Source organism: Lagopus leucura, unplaced genomic scaffold (genome assembly GCF_019238085.1).
Source record: "Lagopus leucura isolate 7727_CA_CO unplaced genomic scaffold, USGS_WTPT01 136-15_obj-0_obj, whole genome shotgun sequence".
Lineage (NCBI taxonomy): Eukaryota > Metazoa > Chordata > Aves > Galliformes > Phasianidae > Lagopus > Lagopus leucura.
The window spans coordinates 41551-61505 of NW_024965848.1; the positions used below are offsets into that span (position 1 = coordinate 41551).

At 57.4% G+C, this 19955-nt stretch overlaps 1 protein-coding gene across 2 annotated transcripts in view; it reads left to right on the top strand.

The window, feature by feature from the left end:
• Positions 1 to 10120: 10120 nt before the first annotated feature.
• Positions 10121 to 19955, top strand: part of WASF2 (WASP family member 2) — a 28233-nt gene continuing 18398 nt past the window's right edge. For both annotated transcript variants that reach the window (XM_042892845.1, XM_042892848.1), the window contains exon 1: positions 10121 to 10225. The gene's annotated coding sequence lies outside the window, so the exon portion shown is untranslated. The remainder of the gene's footprint in view (positions 10226 to 19955) is intronic.

Here is a 19955-nt window from a genome sequence, read left to right on the forward strand (position 1 = left end):
AAAAAAAAAAAATTATAAAATATGCGAAACAAAAAGAAAAAAAAAAAATAACGGAAGAAGAGAAAAGGAAGAAAGAGACAAACCTGCTTTTCCCCCCACCCCCCTTCGTGCGACGACCGCTCCGTCTCACCCCAACCCGGCGCTGCTTTCCGGACTGCCCTGCAGAAGGACAATCGGACGGACGGACGGGGGGGCAGCGGCCCGGACCCCCCTCCCTGGTGCCGTGGGGACCCTCGGCCGCCCTTGGAGGGGGGGGGATCTGGTTTGTTTTTTTCTTTTCCCTCCCATTTGCTCACTTGCTGGGGGTGTTTTGTCGTGCCGGACGGTGCTGAGCGCGGAGAGCTGAGCGCCTGGAGACTCGGGCAGCTTCGCCGTGGGACCCCGAGATGCAGCTGTCACCCAGTAAGTGCCATATGGGGGGGGGATCGGGGTCCCTGGGTGCCACGTCTGGGGTGTGTGGGTGTTGGATGGAGGTGACCTGGGCCCCAGAGCCCTGGGGAGATGGGCGCCAAACCCCCAGGTATGTGGGTGTTGGATGGAGGTGAGCAGGACCCCAGACCCCCGGGTAGATGGGCATCAGACCCCCGGCTATGTGCATGATGATGGGGGTGTGCAGGACCCCAGACCCCCGGGTAATGGGCACCAGACCCCCAGGTATGTGGGTGCTGGGTAGAGGTGAGCAGGACCCCAGAGCCCCAGGTATGGGAGTGTGGCAGATTCCTGGGTACATGGATGTTAGGTGGGGGTGAGCAGCCCTCTGAGCACTTTGGGTGAGGGGAGAGAATGGGACCCCAGACCGCTGGGTGTTTGGGCTCCAGACTGGGGTGATGGGGACCCCAGACCCCTGGGGCACATGGCTACCAGAGCCCTGGCTATTTGGGTGCAGAATGGGCACGAAGGGGACCCCCAGTGCCAAACCCTTGGGTGGGTGGGTGCCAAACTGCTTGTGGGTGAACCCTGCCCTGGGTGCCGGGTTTGGGGGTGGGGGGCGTTCCAGACCCCCATGACATGGGTGCCACCCATTGGGGACGCCCACCCACCCCCTCCTCTCCCCCCAGCCCCCCAGCAGCGCACCCCGTGCCCTCCGCCCGCCCCAAGAGCAGAGAGGAGAGGAGAGGGGGGGGGGGTGCCCGCCCCCCCCCCCCCCCCCCCACCTCCCCCCACCGCCAGAAGCAGAGGGGAAAAAACTCTTCGGATTTCGAAACGATTCTTATTTTTTATTTTTATTTTGAATTTTTATTAAGTTTCGTTTTCTGCACAAACAAACAAACAAAAAAAAAAACCAACCAGCAATTGTAAATAATACTTTTGAGGTAAAAAAAAAAAAAAAAAAGGGAAAAAAAAAAAAGAAAAAAAAAACCAAAAAGGCAAAAAAAATTAACCCACCCCCCGCCCCCCCCCCAAAAAAAAACACGAATAAAATGAAATAAAAAGGGGGGAAATGTGGAGAGAGCATCAGATGGTGGCGAAAAGCTGAAGCGAAAAGGGGACAAAGCGGAGAGAAGGGCGGAATCCCATCGTTGTGCACTGAGGAAACTTTGTTACGGATCGACCGAGGGGAGAAAGGACAGAAAAGAAACCAAACGACACAGAGACAAAAAAAAAAGAGAAAAAAAAAAAAAAAAAAGGAAAAAAAAAAACCCCACAAAGTGACAATAACCTATTTATTGTATATAATGTTTTATTATAAATCGTGTCTTGTATATTGCACCCCCGCATCCACCGTGCTTCTGTGGCGTGCGGCTGCCTGGGGGCTGGGGGGCAGGTTGGGGGGGGGGGCTCAGCCCCATTGCGGCCTATGGGAGGAGGGGGGGCAGTGAGCAGGGCCCTGGGGGGGCACCTGGAGCATCTCCGTCCCCCCAGGGAGCACGGTGCCCCCCCAGCACCCATGGGTGCCCTCCTCCCCAACTTGTAGGGATGGGGCTCAGCCCTGCAGCATCCTTTATGGGGGGGTCACAGCTGCTGCAGGGCGGTGTTGTGCGGTGCTGGGGGGGGGGGTCTGGGGGGAGGGGGGGGGAGGAAGAGGTTGCTATGGAGAACAGAACACAGCGCGTACTGATGGACAGGGGGTGCGGGGGGAGCGCAGCCAGCACCATGGGGGGGGGTGTCTGTGTGGTGCCATGTGAGCCCCTCCCCAAAAATTAAGGCGTATGGGGTTGGAAGGGTGCCCCAGAGCTCAGCTCACGTCCCTTTGTAGGGTCAGGATGCTGGGAGTGAGGAGGGTGGGCTGCAGCTCCCCACCCACCCCCCATCAGGTGCAGGAGGTTGGGGTTTGGAGGAGGCATCGCTGTGGGGCACAAAGTGGGGGGGTGGGAGGGCTGCTCTGCGGTGTCTGCAGCACCCAAAGTGCCCCCAGGGTCCTTGGGATCAAGCATGGGGGGGGCCGAGGGTGGAGGGGATAGGAGATAGGAGGGGATGGCATCCAGGGGTCTGCAGCATCACCACCTGCATGCCAGCGCTGTCCATCCCATCCCCAGGGACCTCCTCCATCCCATAGACCTCCACCCCATCCCCAGTGAGCATCCCCATCCCATTGCCACCACCAGGGATGATCTCCGTCCCATGGACACGCAGGTTGAGCTGTGGGGACCCATTGGGTAGCAGTGCCCACCCCGGTGCCACCCAAACTCTAGGATCTGCACTGTGCAGGAGGGCACCGTCCCTCCATTTTGCCCCAATGCCATTTTGGGGGCACGGTGCCACCCGAGGGTTTCGGACAACCCCCCCCCCCCTCCTTCAAATTAATGGCAGTGCCGTGAAGAAAATTGAAGCCATTATTCTTCCCTCCCGTCCTCCATACCCACGAAGCTCACCCACTTGACATGCTAATCACAGCTAACGAGGAAGGGAGGCCATTCCCCACGTCAGCCTGGCGCAGCTGGCATCGCCCCACCGAAACCCCCCCAGCTCTCAGCCATGCCACCCTCATCCCTGACCCCACTGCGACACAGGGAGGGTGGGCAGGGGCTGCTGGAGGTGCCCCCACTGCAGGGAGGGCCTCAGCTGCAGTGCTGCTTTTCCCAGAGGAAGGGCCAGGCCCTGGGAAGCTATTTCCACCCCCCCCCCCCCTCCTGCAACCCCCCCTCTGCGCTCCTTCCGCTCCTCCTGCAGTAACTCTGGGTGTGATGGCGAGTGTGGTGCTGGAGGACCCCCTCCCCATTTTGGGGTCCCGCTGAGCCCCTCACCACAACCAGCCAGACGCAGCCGTGCCCGTCAGCCCCGTATCCACGTGCTGGACTCAGCCCAGCCGGGCAGAAAGCTCTGGAGCCCATTAACATTCCCCTGAGCCATCTCGTCCCCTCTCTGCCCTGCCTCTGTTTTAATCAAGCCCAGCCTGGCGCCGTGCAAATAACCGGGGCGGTCGGCACCCTGCGAACCCGCAGCGCTGCTGGCGCCGGGCACGGCTGCCCTGCTGTGTGCCCACATCCTCAGTGTGGTGCCCACCTCCCTGCCGGGTGCCCGTGTCCCCCCACAACGTCCCCATGCTGCTCACACACCCCACCGTGTGCCGATGTGTCCCAGCACATCAGTGCATCTCCAGGTCCCCAACGGGTCTCCGTGCCCCCGGTGTGTCCCCGTGTTCCCAGCACACCCCCATGTCCCCAGTGTCCCCACATCCCCCATGGTGTCTCCACGTCCCCAGTACACCCTCATGTCCCCAGTGCCCCTCTGTGTCCCCAGTATATCCCCACGACCCCAATGTGTCACCGAGTCCCCAGTACTTCCCCCATATCCCCAGTGCATCCCCAAGTCCCCGCGCGTCCCCATGTCCCCAGTGTGTCCCCATGTTTCCAGAGCACCCCCATGTCCCCAGTGTGTCACCGCATCCCCCGTGCACCCCCATGTTCCCATTACATCCTCATGTCCCCATCATGTCCCCGTGCCCCCCGTATCTCCAGTGCGCCCATGCCCCCGTGTCCCCAGTACATCCCCATGTCCCCAGTGTGTCACCATGTCCTCAGTGTCCCCACATGGCCCCAATAAATCCCCTTGTCCCCATAGCATCCCCATGTCCCCAATATGCCCCCCTGTGTCCCCCATGTGCCCCATGCTCCCCCTGCAGCCCCCTGTCCCCCTCACGTCCCCACGCCCCATTGTGCCCCACATCCCTGCACACGGCAGCACTGCAGCTGCCCATCCCGGGGGGCAGAGGGGGGCTGTGTGGCCGTGGGAGGGGAGGACAGAGCCTCACACAGATCTTCACTCTCTGGTAATTTTCACAGCCGTGCTGGAGCCGGAGGAGCTGAGATCAGCAGAGCGGGGGCCGGGAGAGCAGGGGAGGGAAGCGAAGGCTCTTGCCAGGCTGGCAGTAATGTTTGCTGGGTGATGGAGTCGGGGGGGCTGCGCAGCCACCTCAAGCACAACCTCCAGCAGGGCAGTGGGGTTTGGAAGCTGGGGGTTTGGGTTCCCCTGGACACCCAGGGACTGGGAAGGGATGGGGAACCCCACATCAGCGTGTCCACACCCCGCTCAGTGGGACGGGAGGCAGTGCTGCTTTTGGGGTTGCAACAGGGGGTCCTGACCCCATAGGGTGGGGGCACTCAGCACATCCCCAACACTGTGGGGAGCAGAGGGGTGCCCAGCCCCTGGGGGGGTTTCTCTGCAGGGGGAGCAGGAGGCATCGGGAGGGTTGTAGGGTCATGGAGGCGGTGGGGCGGGGAGGGCAGCTGTGTCCTACAAGGGCAGAGCTGTCGGGTTTGTGGTGGCCCTGTCCTGTAGGAAGCAGCAGGAGCGAGGCCAGGCGTGCCCACGTGGGGCTGGCAATGGGTTGGGGTCCGTGTGGGGTTTGGGGTGGGAGCTGTGTGGGGTTCGGTGCCAACCCCACCGCTTGTTTTTCCAAGGGCCCGGACTGCTGTGAGTTATCAGCGGTGGCAGAAGCGCGGCGCTTCCTGTCTCGGTGTGCACGCCGGCTCCTCGGGGAGGGATTAAGGGGATTATATTATTATTTGTTATCACTGAGGGGGGAGAAGGGAAAAAAAAAAAAAGGAAGAAACCTCCATTGCTGGGAACTGTGCCTAATCAGAGCAGAGATTAGCTGCTGCCCTGCGCCTCGCCCATGGACTGCGGGCAGTGGGACCACGGTGACCTCACCTGGGATGGGGATCTGGGGGCTGCCCCGGGGCTCTCATGTCCCTCCCATGGGGGTAACGTGGGGCCAGAGGTGAGCGATCCCCCACTGCCAGCTCAGCCCTGAGTGACTGAGTCAGAGGGAGCAGCTGGGGGAGGGTGGGTGCGCCCAGGGATGTGCCCTGGATACACAATGGATGTGCCATGGATGCACCCATGGATGTGCCATGGATACAAAATGGATGTGCCATGGATGTGCCATGGATACACAATGGATGTGCCATGGATGTGCTGTGGATGTGCTGTGGATGTGCCATGGATGCGCCCATGGATGTGGCATGGATACAAAATGGATGTGCCATGGATTTGCCACGCTTGCAGCCATGGATGCACAATGGATTTGGCAGGGCTGCGCCCATAGACGTGCCATGAATGTGCTGTGGATGTGCCTGTGGGTGCACCACAGACATCACCAGTCCCCTCACTGGTCCATCCTCATCCTCACAGGGATGAAGGCTGAGCTGAGTCACGCTGCACTGGGCCACAAGAGAAGCCTGTGGGGCCAGCGAGGGCTCTGCCACCCTGCCCAGGGAGAGGAGGATGCTCTGGCTGAGCCAGGGGCACGCAGCCAGCAGAGCACAGCATGTCCCATCCCATTGTCTCTGTGCGCTGCTCCCTGCCCTGTGGAGCTGCCAGCATCTTTCTGAGGAGCAGAAAAGCCCACCAGCCTCAGGGCGCAGGGCTGGGCACCTCAGGTACCAGCATGGCACGAGCGCTCTGCGCAGAGATCTCTGGAGATGGGGTTGGCTTTTTCATCCCTTCCACAGCTCTTCTGTCCAGGCAGGAGCTCCCCAAGGCCAGCCTTGCTCATTACATTGCAGCTCACCTACTCCTTCCCACTGCAAACAAGCGCACGTCTCAATTTATTTATTGTTTCCCTCTTTCCAACCCCCCCCCCCCTCCCAGTTCTGAGCAACCGGAGGCTGATCCGGGTTCAGACGTGGGGTGTGGGAGTGGGGCAGCCCCAGCTCCAACCTCACCTGGGCTGCGATGGGGCTGGAGCCACTGACAGCACACAAAGCCCAGCGATGGAGCTGCCTCTGCGCACCCTTGCACTGATGGTCCGCGCTGTTTTCTTTAGTCTTTTATTTACACTTTATTGCTCTTGTTTTTGCACCGGCAAGCGCTGCTGGAGTGCACAGAAATCCTTCAGATCTCGGCTGGCAGCAGAGCTCTGCCTAATCATAGTCATTATCTGGAAGCAGGTAATGGGCATCTTTCCCATGTTAATTTGAAAACAGAGCCGGAGAGAGCAGGACGGCGGCGACAGAGAGGGATCCGAGCTTTGGGGTGGGGGCACGGGGGGCACCCCATGCATGGCTGCTGCCCCAAGCTTTGTGCTCCATATACCCACCAGGAAGGGCTGCACTGCAGCCCAGCAGTGCTGCTGAGCCCTAGCATCCCCAGCTCTGGAGGATGCCGCTCGCCCTCCTCCTCCTGCCTACCCTCAGAACTTGCCCTCGGCTCGGCCCAGCGAGGCTCAGCCCTTCGTTAGCAAGGCCTCGTCCCTTTCATCCCCAGCTGCAGGAGGGGATGGGATGCAGGGTGGCGGGAGGATGGCTCCCATGGGCGATGCTCCCCCTCGCCGGGGCCGGGAGGGGAAGGCTGGGTGGCGTTGGAGTTTCGTTTGCTGAGATACCATTAACGAGTGAGCAAAGGTTGCAGAGTCTCCATGGAGACAAGACAGCAAGCGAGACGAGCGGGTGTGCAGCCGAGGTTAGAGCTGATTAGTAAATGTCAGCAGCACAGCCACTGCCCGCTGCCGAGCTGCCCAGCAGCACCCTGTGTGTCCTGTGTGTCCCATGCACCGTGGGCACGGCGTGTATCCCACGTGCTGCATGCATCCCATGCACCAGGGACACTGCATCCCATGTGCGCCCTCAGTGCTGCACACAACCCATGCACCACAGGCACCCTGTGCACCCCTTGTTTTGCATTGCATCCCATGCACCACAGGCACCCTGTGCACTCCTTGTTCTGCATTGCATCCCATGCACCACGGGCACCCTGTGCTCCCCTTGTTCTGCATTGCATCCCATGCACCACAGGCACCCTGTGCACCCCAAGTGCACCCTCATACAGCCCAAGCACCCTGTCCACACTGTGCATTCCATGTGCTGCGTGCATCCCATGCACCACAGGCACCTCATGCGTTGCATGTCTCCATGCACCCTGAATGCAGCATGCATCCTGTGCATTTCATGCATCCCGTGTGCATCCACTACCCTCAGTGCTGCTTGCACCCCATGCACCTTGCAAGCTCTAGGCACCTTGGGTACTTCATGCACTCTAAGCACCCTGTGCACTCCACATCCTCTTCCCTCTGCAGCCCAGATTGATGCTGGTAGGGCTGCGACTCACGAGAAGCAGGACAAGCCCAGAGCATGTCATCGTGTGTCTGTTTCCAGAGCATCTCTGCAGCTCTGGTGCTGCCAGCCCTGGCTCCCTTCCTGCAGGGATGCAGCTGGAGCCGCTCTGCCTTCATGCTGTGTTCTGCTCAGCCATTTTGTGTGCAAGGACAGCACAGGGGCAGCCAGCTGGGGACAGGCACCCAATGCTCCCCCCTCCCCCCCTCCAGCATCCCTGAGTGAGGACGTGGCCACGGCCCCATGCAAGGCTGGGCAGCACAGCACAAGATAAGCTGGGGGCTCATCTCTTCAGCCAAGGATTTCTGCTCATCCCTGTCTGTGGAGTGAGGAAAGATGAGGCTGGATCTGCTGGATGCTGTCTGATTTTAACGAGGAGCAAAGCCCAGGTTGAGGAGAGCAGGGGTGGGATGGAGCCAGAGGGGCAGCAATGTGGAGAAGGGCCCTTTTAGGTGAGTGGGGGTTCGGACATTGCTGGAGCCCACCCAGGGAAGAGGCAGGAGCAGCCTGGCTGCCTGTCCCTGGCCCCCAGAGCATCATTTCTTTCCAGAAAACAGCACCTGGCAGGCGAGAGCATCCCTCTTGCAGAGAAACAAGTGTCAGGGGGTACGGCGGGGGGGCTGGATCCTGCAATTTAGCAGGTATTATTCGGCAGCTATAAACAGAGCCTCTCACACAGGCGGGGAGAGATAAAGGTTGCAGCGCAGATACAGATTAGGTGGTTCCCTTGAGGCTGTGACACCTTGAGATAGAAGCAGATCTTCTTCAAGGCAACGGCTGGCTGGCAGCCTGGAAAACCTGGAGCCCACAGCCTCCAGCTGCGCCTTGAGGCCCCGTCCTCGTTCCCACCCCATGCCTTTGCACCCATGGACGTTGGTGGTGGGTGGGGGCTGCAGCTGAGCATCCCATCCCGGGGTGCTGTGCATGTGAGAGATGCAAAACAGGCGAGAACGAGCCACTGCCAACACGTGCAGGTGCCCATCTCAACCAGGAGGTGTGAAAGGAGGCAGTGGTGGAGGTGAGACCCTGCTGTCCAGCACCGCAATACCTGGGTTGGCTGGATTTGGGAGCAATCCATTTTAAAGCCCCCAGCAGAGCTGCCTGCACCTCACACCACTCATTTCACCTCCAGCTTCTCCAGGCAGAAATGAACCCAGCGTTCCTGTTTGTAATCAGGCAGGGGAAGAAAGATTTAATGCTCCAGGTGCACAGACAGAAGCGCTGCGGCAGCGGTGCACCGCGCTGTTAATTTTTGATCAAGTATTTGCTCCCGCAGTTTGGGACAATGGAAATCTTTGTTCACTCTCTTCCTTCCCCCCCCTTAAGGGTGTCTCATCCAGGCGGAGGATTACTGCTCTATAGCAACGCGTGCTGTGTGGCAGACCGAAGGGGGGGTCCCCAGCATTGATACCCCCCTGCTGAGGACCAGCAGGATGGTGAGCAAGGCTCAAGGGTACCCCCGTGCCCGGTACCCCCAGTACCAAGCGCCCTACTGCCCAGTATCCCCATGCTGAGCCATTCTGGGCCTGGTATCTCCATGCTGAGTAGACCCAGTAACCCCAAATTAGGTTCCCCAGGACCCAGTGCCAGGCACCCCAGGTCCTGCACTCCTAGTGCTGGGTATCCCTGGGCCCTGTATGCTGGATACTCCCAAGCCTGGCCCTTCCACACAGGGTACCCCCAGGGCTCACTGTATCAAGTGCTGGGTACCCCCAGGACCCAATACCCCTAAAGCTGGATGGCCCTGGGCCTGATACCCCCTGTGCTGAGTACTCCTAAGTCTGGTATCCTCAATGCCATGTATTTTCAGGCACAGCACCCCCATACCAGGTACCCCCATACCGCATACCCTCTGGGCCTGGTACCCCCATACTGGGTACCCCAATGCTCCTAGCAACCCCATCCCACGTACCCCCAGCTCCCAGTACCCCCATTCCCTATACCTCCAGGTCCCAATACCCCCACACTGGGTATCATCAAGCCTGGTACCCCCAGCTCCCGTACCCCCCCAGCCTGGTCCCAGGGTCCGCATGGTGCATGGGACCCTCTGGGTTGGTCCCTAGCTCCAAGACCCACCAGCCCAGCCCAACCCCCCCCCAGCCCTGTCCCCCCCATTCCCCTCCTTGTTCCTCCCCCGACCCCCGCCCTGGTGTGACACCCCCACTCCCCCAGGTGGAACTTTCCTCCCAGGCCGTCAGACCATAGAGGCGAAAGGCAACACCCAAGTGCGGCTCTCAGTGGTGGGGGGGAGGAGGGGAGGGTGGAAAAGAGACGCTTTTCCTCCAAAGTCGCACGGAGTTTTGCCGCGATCTCGCCACACAGAACACAGAGTCATTTTTTTGAAAGTGCTCTAACTGGTCGTGGTGTCGCGACTTTCCCTCCTGTCGCAGGGACGCATTCCAAAGCCGCTCGGACCCCCCCGTCCCGTCCTCCCCGTGGTACGTTCCTCCCTGTTTACTCTTTTTGCGCGGCTCCTTGGGTGGGGTTCCCCTCCTGCTCCAGTTTCGTACGTAAGTGGCGCAGGGCGCCTTTGATAGACAGCCGTCCTCAGCCAATGGCGTGGCCGTATCGCTGGGCGGTGATCCAATGGCGCCGCGGGCCGGCGGCCGGGAGGAGGCGGGGCCAGGCCCGGTCAGGGCAGGGAGGGGGAGCTGTGGAATGGCGGACGGCCGGGCTGGCCCGCCCTGGTGGTAACGAGCCCGGGGGGCCTGAGAGAGCAGCACCGGAGTAGGGTGAGTGCGAGAGGGCTGAGTGGCGGCTCCCCGGCCCTCTCTGGCCGCCCCGTCCCGCAGGAGAGCGGCGGAGGCGTTGGGGTGGGCCGCTGGGCCCTTGCTAAATAGTGAGCTCTCACGTTGAGACGGTCAGCGTTTCCTGCCACATAGTGAGCTCCGGGGCCTCGCCGCCCCCGGGGGCTGAACGGCTCGGAACCGGGAGCGGCGGGGAGGGGAGAGGGGCTGCGCTGGGCCGGGGGGGGCCGGGGCTGCGCGTGGGGCTGCCTGGAGGCCTCGCTGTGAGTCCGTGCTGGGGCTGGGACCGAGGGCTGGGGGTCGGGGGGGCCGGGCCGGGCCGGTGGTGCTGGGCAGCGCAGGGCTGTGCTGCACGGCTTCACGGCAGCACGGGGGAAGGGCGCTGTGAGCAGCGCGCCGGGCTTTTCCCCGTGTCAGAGCAACGCCCGGTGCCCAGCTGGGGGCTGCTGCTGCTGCACGGTGCCGTGCTGTCACCCCGCGTGCCTCCTTCCCTCCCTCCTGCCTTAATGCCTCCTGGAGGTGTGGGAGCCCCGTAAGCACACGTGACTCTTGTGACTCTTCCCCCCCCCCCCATGGTGTCCCACAGCTCTGTTGGAAATGCCCCCTCCTCTCAGCCTCTATCTCTAAACGAGCTTTGAAAGCTCCAGTGTGATCTGGTGGAGAAGTTTGGTCAAAGGCACTGACTGACCTGGCACTGACCTCAGCCCGCGCTCCTTTCAGAGGTGGAATAAGTTGCTGGTGAATGTCCTCAGGGTTGTGCCTCGCTGGTAGTTAGGCTCGTGTTGGGGCTGCTCCTTTGGGATACAAATAGCAGACAGCCTTTGGTGAAAGGTAAGGGATGGCAGCTCTTCCCCGTAGCTATTATTTGACCCCAGAGAGCTTCTTCTGCTTGTCCCTTCTGTAAGTTTCACGTTTGGCACTGCTGTTCTGCTTTCTTTAGCAGCAGCAGTGGGATTGCATGCTTTCCCGTTGATCAGACTGCTGGCGGGGCCATACAGTGGGTTAAGAGAGCAGCAGAACACCAGGTTGGCCTTCAGGAGCTTCATTTGTCCGGTGACATCAAGCCATCAGTGCTGCAGGTGTTAGTGGACATGCAGTAAGATCAATGGTAATAAAGTTGTATTAAATCCACCTGCTTCGCTCAGAGCTGTGGTTTACCAGGCCCTCACACTCCTCCCTTGGGACTTGTGAGAACGGAAAAGTTGGGAGCAAAGGACATAAGGAGCCAGCAGTGTGTGTGTGCGAGTTCCCTTGTGGCAAAGCTGATGCACAGCATTACTTTGTGGGAAGTACTGAAGGTCACATGAGGAGGGGGACTGGTTGTGTTTTCCATCAGTATGAGACGTCTGCAGGACGGGTTGCTGTGAAGCGGTGCAGAAGTTGTGAGCGCTGCGCAGCGCCGTTTCTCGCCCTGGTTTGCCTCGCGTTGACCTCGAGTGGGATTTTGTCATCAAAGCTGATAGAGTTTCATCCAAAACTTAGTTAAAAGCAAACCAAAGCTAACATCTGCCCACTGAAAGCACAGGCAGTGCGTTGATAAGAGTGGCTTTGACAGTCTGCTTGCAGTCGCAGCCAAGGACAAGCTTGATCCCAGAGCTGGGGTGCAGCGAGCAGAATGCTTTTGTTTTCTTCCCTTTGCCATTGTGAGGACTGTGCTTCCAGAGTTTGGATGAGAGACTGTTGCCCATGCCTTAGAGGCCACCTAACCCTGGTGTTTGGTGGATCTTCCTGGGCAGGTTGGTGACTGCAGGGATCAAATGCAGCACTTCTGCCCTCCGACCCATCACCTTGTATTGGTGATGGGAGGTTCAGGTTGGATATGAGGAGGAGGTTTTTCCCCCAGAGGGTGGTGAGGCACTGGCACAGGTTGCCCAAGGAGGCTGTGGATCCCCATCCCTGCAGGCATTCAAGGCCAGGCTGGATGTGGCTCTGGGCAGCCTGGGCTGCTGGTTGGTAACCTGCACACAGCAGGGGGTTGGAACTGGATGAGCACTGTGCTCCTTTGCAGCCCAGGGCATTCTGTGATTCTAGAGCCTGGCTGTGTGCAGATGAGAGCAGGTTTCCTTGCTGTACGTAATGTGAACTGTAAGGGAAAGCCTTCTGATTGCAAACTGAATGCCAGCTTTTCCTCCTGCACGTTTGCACCGCTTTAAAACCTAAATGTGTGTTGTTTGTTTGTTTTCTTGCTTTGCAGCAAGTTCAAAACACAAATGCCCCAAATTCCCCCCTTTCCAAGCTCTGTGCTGCTGCTCAGGCTTTCCCAAGCTGCTGCAGGGCGATGCTAGCAAAGTCCTGCTTCATCTCACTGTTCTCAACCTCTGCTCCCAGCCCTGTGAAACCAAAGGAGCAGCAGAACGCTTTTCCTCCCCTTGGCCCATGGGCTCAGCCGTGCTTCTTGCTGTAGCCCTGTGTTCTCTTGGAGCAGCACAGCAGGCTGTTTCCTTCGTGAATAACGCGGCGCTGAGCAGAGCGGTGCGTTTTGGAGTCGTGGCTCAGAAGGTGTTTGCAGGCAGTGGTGATTCACGATGAATAATAGAACCCCTGTGATAACTGCCAGCCCAGTTTCTCAGCATACTTGGGATGTATCTCATTCTTCTGGGCTGGTCTAGGAAAAGCTGATTTCATTCACAAAGCTTAGATAATCACAGAGTGTGGGCGGAGGGGTTAAAACTGCACCGATTGCCTCATGTGCTCATGGTTACGTTGGTGAATTCAGCTTGTTTGTTTGTTTGCTTGTTTTAAATGATGATGGGTGAACAAAGGTGAAGATGAAGATGTTTTGGGATGGACTGTAATAAGGAAGGATCCAGCAGGCGCGAGATGCTTTGATCCTTCTGGATCGCTGCTCTCTGCAGGCTTTCCAGACTCATTCCCAGTGTAGGGTTTCTGTTTTGGCAGTGGGTTTGGTGGTGCTGAGCCCTGGGGGATGCAGCTGTATCCAGCCCCTCTGGGTGGGGTGCTGCATCGAGCAGCATTCCTCTGGGAGCCCTAGGAAGGAGCTGTGTGTCTGTACCAGCTGCACAAGGGTAAATATTTGTGAGATCAGGCCCTTGGTTACAGCAGATTCACGTTTATTTAAATATTCGGGGGTATTTATAAACGCTGTGGAGGTGGCTTCTGGGTAATAAGCAAATGAGTACTCAGAGCAGAACCACCCTGGTGGCATTTACTTCCTCTGTATTTCTGCAACCCTGTGCAATCAGGGCGCCGTGCGTTTCCTCTGTGAGGAGGGGAGGCTTCACTGCAAAGGGCACAGCGTGAGCAGGAGCTTCTGCACGGGGCTGGAATGAGGCCTGGTCCTGGTTCAGGCATGGTTTGCTTTTCTGGCTGAAGGGCAGCAGGATTTTCTCCTCCCAGCAGTCCCTTCCCAGACCTCAAGCTCAGTGTTCCGATGAGGTGGTGCAGAGCATTCACTGCGTGCTGAGCCCTGGACCTGCATGTAGGAGAAGTTGGTGCTTTGTGGGATGCTGTGGTGAAGTTCTGTGCTATGAGAGTGGTGAGGTGCTGGAACAGCTGCCCAGAGAGGCTGTGATGCCCCGTCCATCCCTGGAGGTGTTCAAGGCCAGGTTGGATGGGGCCCTGGGCAGGTATTCAATGTGGAGGTTGGTGGCCCTGCATTGGTGGGGGGTTGGAGCTTCGTGATCCTTGAGGTCCCTTCCAACCCTGTGATTCTGTGGCCCTGGAGAGTAGAATGGGAGCTGCCTGCGAGGTGGCACAGCTTGGCACCTGTTCTTAAGGCTTAGTTTCTACATGGCAGGTGGCTGCTGCTGCTCCATCACTGCGGCTCTGTGATGGCTGCTGGCTGGGAGGTTTCGGTTCTGCATGGTAAGGTGTGCTGCAGGGTGGGAGGGACAGCACGCAGGTCGCTGTGCTAACGATGATTCCTTCGTGCTCCACCAAAGCTGAACCGTGGGCTGATCACTTTGGTTTCTGCTGGGAAGTCCTCAGTAAGAGCTGAGCTCTTCCCCTGCGTTGTGTGCAGTCAGGACCTTCCTGATGGGAGGCGCTCATTTCGTGTGCACGGTGATGGTTCGTTTGGCCGGTTCCCATAGGAAGCACAGACCTTCTTCTTGCCACACGTGGATCTGAATGGCAGCGTTCCTCCCAGAGTGGTCTTCAGATGGAGGAGCTCAGTGCGGAGGACGGCTGCTCTGCGCTCACCTTGCGGTTTGGCCGTGCTCTGCTCCATGTCCCCCGATGCCGGAGCAGCTCTCAGTGTCGGTTCTGTGTCCTGTTTGCTCGCTGATATTTCCTGTGATGTTCCGGAGCGACGTTGCCAGCTCCCATTCCTCCTCATCAAACTGGGCTAATGACTCTGACCTTTTGTTTGTAAAGCAGAAGGAAAAGGCTCAACAAAATACTGGAGCTTATTTACTATCATTACCTCAGTGATGAGCAACGCCACTTTGCGGTGCTTCAAAGAGGCTTCGCTTATAAGATGCTGGAAATCCCGAGAGAGAGAAAACGTTTCAGATGGAGGAGGAGGAGGGGGAAGGTTCCTCCCAGCCCAGTGCTGTTAGCATACATGAGGTAATGCCTCCAGCCCTCGCCCTTCCATCTGGCTCCATGCAAGAGCTGCTCACAGCCTTTGCTTCCCTGTGCAGCAGCCAGGCTGGTTGGTATCACTGCACGGGAGTGAGCTCTGCCTAAATCTGCTCTCACGCTGCACGGTTTTGCAGAGCACTCTGTTGACCTCTTGTATTACCGCTAATAAGATTGAATGTGGTTTTAATTTCTCGTTTCCTCTTTCACTGGATGCCCTTTCCTTCTTTCTGAGAGCCTCGCTTCAACTCCGCGCGGCGAAAGTCTTTTTCTGCTGCTCAAAGAATGAATGATGCTTTGCTTTCAGGCGGCTCCGTGCTGGAGGGCTTGAAGTGGCATTCAGAGGCGGCTATCAGCCACAATATCTGATGTATTGGCGTGGCCGTGCTTCATGCATGGAGTGCGAAAAATAGGATTTAATTGAGAGGGAGGGGGAACGGCAGCCCTGGCTGAATGGATGGGTGAAAGTTCCCCGACCACCCCTTAGCCCAGCACAGTGCTCTGAGTGCTTGCCGGAGCAGGAGGAGTTCCCTTTCAGGCACCCTGTTTTTGTTCATGTGTAGCTCATGGGTTTGGCCTCGCAGCTGCAAAAAAAGCCCAACAAAACCAGGCACAAAAAGAAAGAACGGTGCACACACCCAGATCCTGCTTCTTTGAATGGCAACAGCTGCTGAGCCAATGGTGTGCTGGAGGAAGGCGTGTGGCTCTGAATGCGGCTTGTGTCCAACCTTTACCTTCTGTAGCGGCCACTTCCCCTTCCAGGTGGAGCTGGAGGCACGCAGCATGCACAGCATGGCCCTTGGGTTGCTAGTGAGGAGGAGTGTTGTATCAGGGTTACTTGTAGGCTCTGCCTTCGGTGGGAGGTTTCCATAAAGCAGCTTATCACACAGCTTTGATAGAAAGACTCGCATCTTTAGCATCCCTAAAGCAGCCTCATCTCTCCCGCAAAGATCAGCTGGATGAAGGCTTCAAACTCCCTGCAGTGGTTTGGGGGTGAGGCAGAGCCCGGGGTGGCGCAGGTTACCTGAGGTGAGGTCACTGCTGTGCTCACAACACAATAATGGAAGCAGTTTTTCAGGCTGTCCCATGGGGTTACGCAGGTGGCCATCGCCACATCCAGTGTGCCCTGTGTGCAGATCCATCCCTGCACTGCTGGAGCAGCTGTTGCAATGGGGAAGCAGAACCCCAGGATCGGGGCTTGGGCTTGGTGGGCTGGGGGCTCGTCTGCCCAGCATGGATGCATGCATTGCCCTCCATCCATCTCCTTTCTCCATCTCTCAATTCCTGACACCCAAAAATGCCCCATGAGGGCTCCGAGTGCAGCATCGCACACAGCGCTTCTGCCTCCTGCAGCCGAAAAACCTCACGTGTTATTGTGACTTTATTGAGGTGCCCTTTGCAAACCATTTCAGTTCAGGTGCTCCAGGCTGTCCTGTTGTTTTAGTTCGGTTTCTTGTGACAGGAATCCCAGCACACACACAACGCTCCTGCAGAACGTCTGGGCCTCTCTCTTTATTTTTGCTCGTGTCAAAGGTTAACTTAAAATATTAATGCTGCAAAGATTCGTTTAAGATATTCAAAAATGTTCAGGCAAGAATGCATGTACATATTGTAATTACTTCCTTTTTCTTACAATTAAAGTAATTGGATTATATTTAATGAGCTATTTACATTTAATAATTAAGAAAAGACTTATCTTTGCAGTATTCCCCAAGTGCAGCAGAAGGGTGGGGGCACTCGGAGCTGTGATATAATTATCCAGGCGTGAGTGGAAACTGAAAGAGCAGTTGAGCTGTATGGAAAACACTTGGAACCGGGTTGTTCCTACACCCCTCCATTAATCCAAAGAGTTGAGCGTGTGTTAAAGGAGGGGGGGCTGAGATGAGGCTCATCAGCTGAGGAGGAAGGCTGAAATGCATGTGGAGTTTGCAGGTGTGCTCCTGGGGTGATTGAGAGCCGCAGAGGGGCTCCTGTGGCCCTGAGCACACCAAAGCCACCTGTTGATGGAGGCCGTGTTGCCGCTGGCTTTGTGTCCTTGCCAAAATCACTCCTAGGTTTAATGGGGAGTGCTCTGCTCCTTTTGCTGCTCCTGGCTCCTAGGAGGCAGTGAGGCCGGAGCAGCGCACGCTGGAGGAGCCCGGTGTCCCTCCTGACGTTTCTCCTCACAGCAAAGACCTTGAAACCTCTCTGCTTCTGAGCTTTAATTCCTGTTGAATCAATAGTTCCGTATTCTGAGAATGAAACCTCTGACGGCTCTCTTTAATTGCACTAGCTGCCTTTCTCTTGGCACATCTCTCCTGGAGTTCCATTTCGATGCGTTCGTTCTGCCCGTGCCCCATAGGAGCACTGGGTGACCCTCTTTGTTTAAAACCTTGGTCAGCTAAATGAATGGAAGCATCCACGAGGGCAACAGCTTGGTTTCAGGAGTGAAAAATGTCGAGGTCAGCCAGCTGGCTCTGCTTGCAGCCAGGCAGAGGCCTGGCAGGGGGCTGGGGGTGGCTGTGTGTTCCCCAGGAGCAGCAGCACCCAGCGAGCCCCTTTCCAACAAAGCAGCGTGGCTGTTTGCTGCCCCATGGCATGCTGTACAATGCTGTTACTCTGAGAGCAGAGCTGATGCTTCCCCATGTCAGAACGTAGCCCTGGAAGAGTGCAGTGCTGCTCCTGCCCCGGGCCGTTTGCCTGCGTGGCTCTTTGGTAATGCTGCTGCATTGCACCCTGGAGTTGTTGAGGTGGGTTGGTAACGCATGGAGGGTGCTTTGGGGGTTCTGTGCTTTGGGTAGGAGCTGCTTTGGGAAGGCTGTGAGTGCTGGGGGTGAGGAAGCAGCACGCTGCAATGGTAGGAGGTGGTGGGGATTTACTGTGCGTCTCCCCTGCGGCTCACGGGGAGAATAGACCACTGTGAAAGGAAGCAGCCCTGCAGCTGCCCTTCACTGCTGACTGCTGCTCAGCTGCTGGCAGGCTGGGCCCTTAATGACAGATGAGCCCGTGACGCGTTTTTGGGAATGAATCCTTGTTACAGCTGGCAGGATGGAGTTTGTGGCATCGCATGGCAGTTTGCTCTATAATTTTGCTCCCTATTGCTCGGATGCAGCACTGATTGCTGGGTCTCTGAGTGTGGAAGCGTAGCGTTTCTGATTGCTGCATCCCACTTCTGTGTGGCTGCATTGTGAGCTTGGATATCGCCCTGAGCACTCAGCAGAGCCTGCTGCTGATTTCCCCCCCACCCCCCCCCACCCCAGTTCTCCATGTGTGTGTGGCTGCTGCTTCCTTTTCTGCTCGCCTTTTGGGGTTACATAAAAGCCAGTCTCTTTCTGGCCATTACAGCTGCATGGGGGAGTAGTTACTGCTGAGAGAAGCTTGAAATTTGAGGCAGAGTTGTCACAGACATTAGAAAGAACAGTCAGTCTGCGTTGGCAAGCTCCTGAGTTAAGTCTCATTTCATACTGATGGGAATTTCAGATCTGATTATCTCCTTCCTCCCTCATTCCCAAGCCTGCTGCTGCAGCTCGTCCCCCCATGGCACTCCGGAAGGCTCTCTCCAAGGCTCTTGCTATGCTTGCCCTCGCTGCCTGCTCGTGTCCTGGCTGTGGTGTTGTGAGCCCTGCTGTGTGCACGGTGGCTGCTCCCCCCCACGGACCCAAAACATCGAGCTCCATCTTCCTCCCCTTCCCTAAAAATGGGTTCTGTCCTCCCTAGGTGCTTTGTGCCGCACCAGACACTGTGACAGATGATCTCACTGCCGGGGTCCAGATTTATTTGCAGATGGTCCCTGATCTGAGAGGTGGTGTGTCACATTGAGCAGGGAATTACCCAGGTGACTCCCACTAATGCTATGCTAGCCGGTCAGATACCGGCAAGAAGAACCTTGCCAGGTCTCCGTGTCGAGCTGGGCTGTTATTTACAGCTCTTTGTGTGCACTGCACACACATCTCACCTTGCAGCCCTGCCTGCCTTCCCCGCACTGCTGTGCTGCCTGTGCTAGATGCAGAAAGCAGCTCCTCTCTTGCTGTGCAGTGCTGTTTTCTGCTCGTCTCCAAACTGCTTGTTAAGGACTATTTGCTCCGAGTTGCTGTTTTCAGTTGACAGAACTCGCGTTGGAAAGCTAATGCTCAATCCTAAAACATCCCTGCACTGCTCCCCAATACTTGTAATCAAAGTCTGTCTCCTTTATTGTTTGTAACAATGCTCCAATTTGACTGTGCCAGCCCTCTTTATTAAAAATAGTCAATAAGACGTGGCTTTGTGTGAGGGCTCTATAGAGCGGCGGCTCGTGTGTGAAGCAAACCAATTGTGCTTGATTCTAATCCAGAACCAGGATTCCTGTGTGATCCGCTACAGCAGAGCTCCTGGGGAGAGCAGTCAATGAGAAACCCTACAGCAACGTGCTTGTCTTAAATGTACCTTGTGCTTCCCTCAAAGTGCTGCATTAGGAGAAGCAGAAAATGCACGCTGTGGTCTTGTTTTCCCTTTCCCGGCCTGTGCTTGGCCACCCTTGTTCCCCAGCACCCAAAAGTGTTTGCAGGAATGACTGCCACAGTCAGAATGCACTTAAAATGTGGGGTGTGAGGTGTTAAAATGTGGTGAGCGAGGCGTTCCTGCGTGCTGTGCTGGGTGCAGGGACTCGGATGGGCAGCAGCGTGCGCAAAGCCCGCTTTCCTGCAGCAGTGCAAAGAGTCTGAGCTTGGTGCATGCAGTGCAGCACAGGTGCTGAGGGAAGGATGGCGAGGTGCCGGTTGTGGCTGGAGGATTGCTAGGAATGTAGGATGGGGTTCTTGCCTTGCACAGCTTTTGTCGTGCTCAGCAAACTTTCCGGGCTGGCTTAGGGCTGTGAGCAGCGCGGCGCTCAGCAATGTGTGTGTAAGCGCTTTGGGAGAGAGGGGAAAGGATGAGGAATGCTGGCAGCGCCCTGCTGGACATGGGGGGAGGCCATGGGGAAAGCTGGGCTCTGGGTGCCTTGGCTTTTAGTCTCTGCTGTCATAACAAAGCTTGGAGCCTTCTGTGATTCAGGCCGTGGCTCAGAGACTGGAGAAGAAATGCTTGCCTGGAGCAGGTAGGGATGTTCTGCTGCAAGAGAGGGAGAGAAAAACATTGGTTCACTTGAGGCAAACCCTTCCTCCTTGTTCCTGAGAAGGTGTGCAGCACGGCAGGTAGCAGGACGGGCGTCCTGAGCATC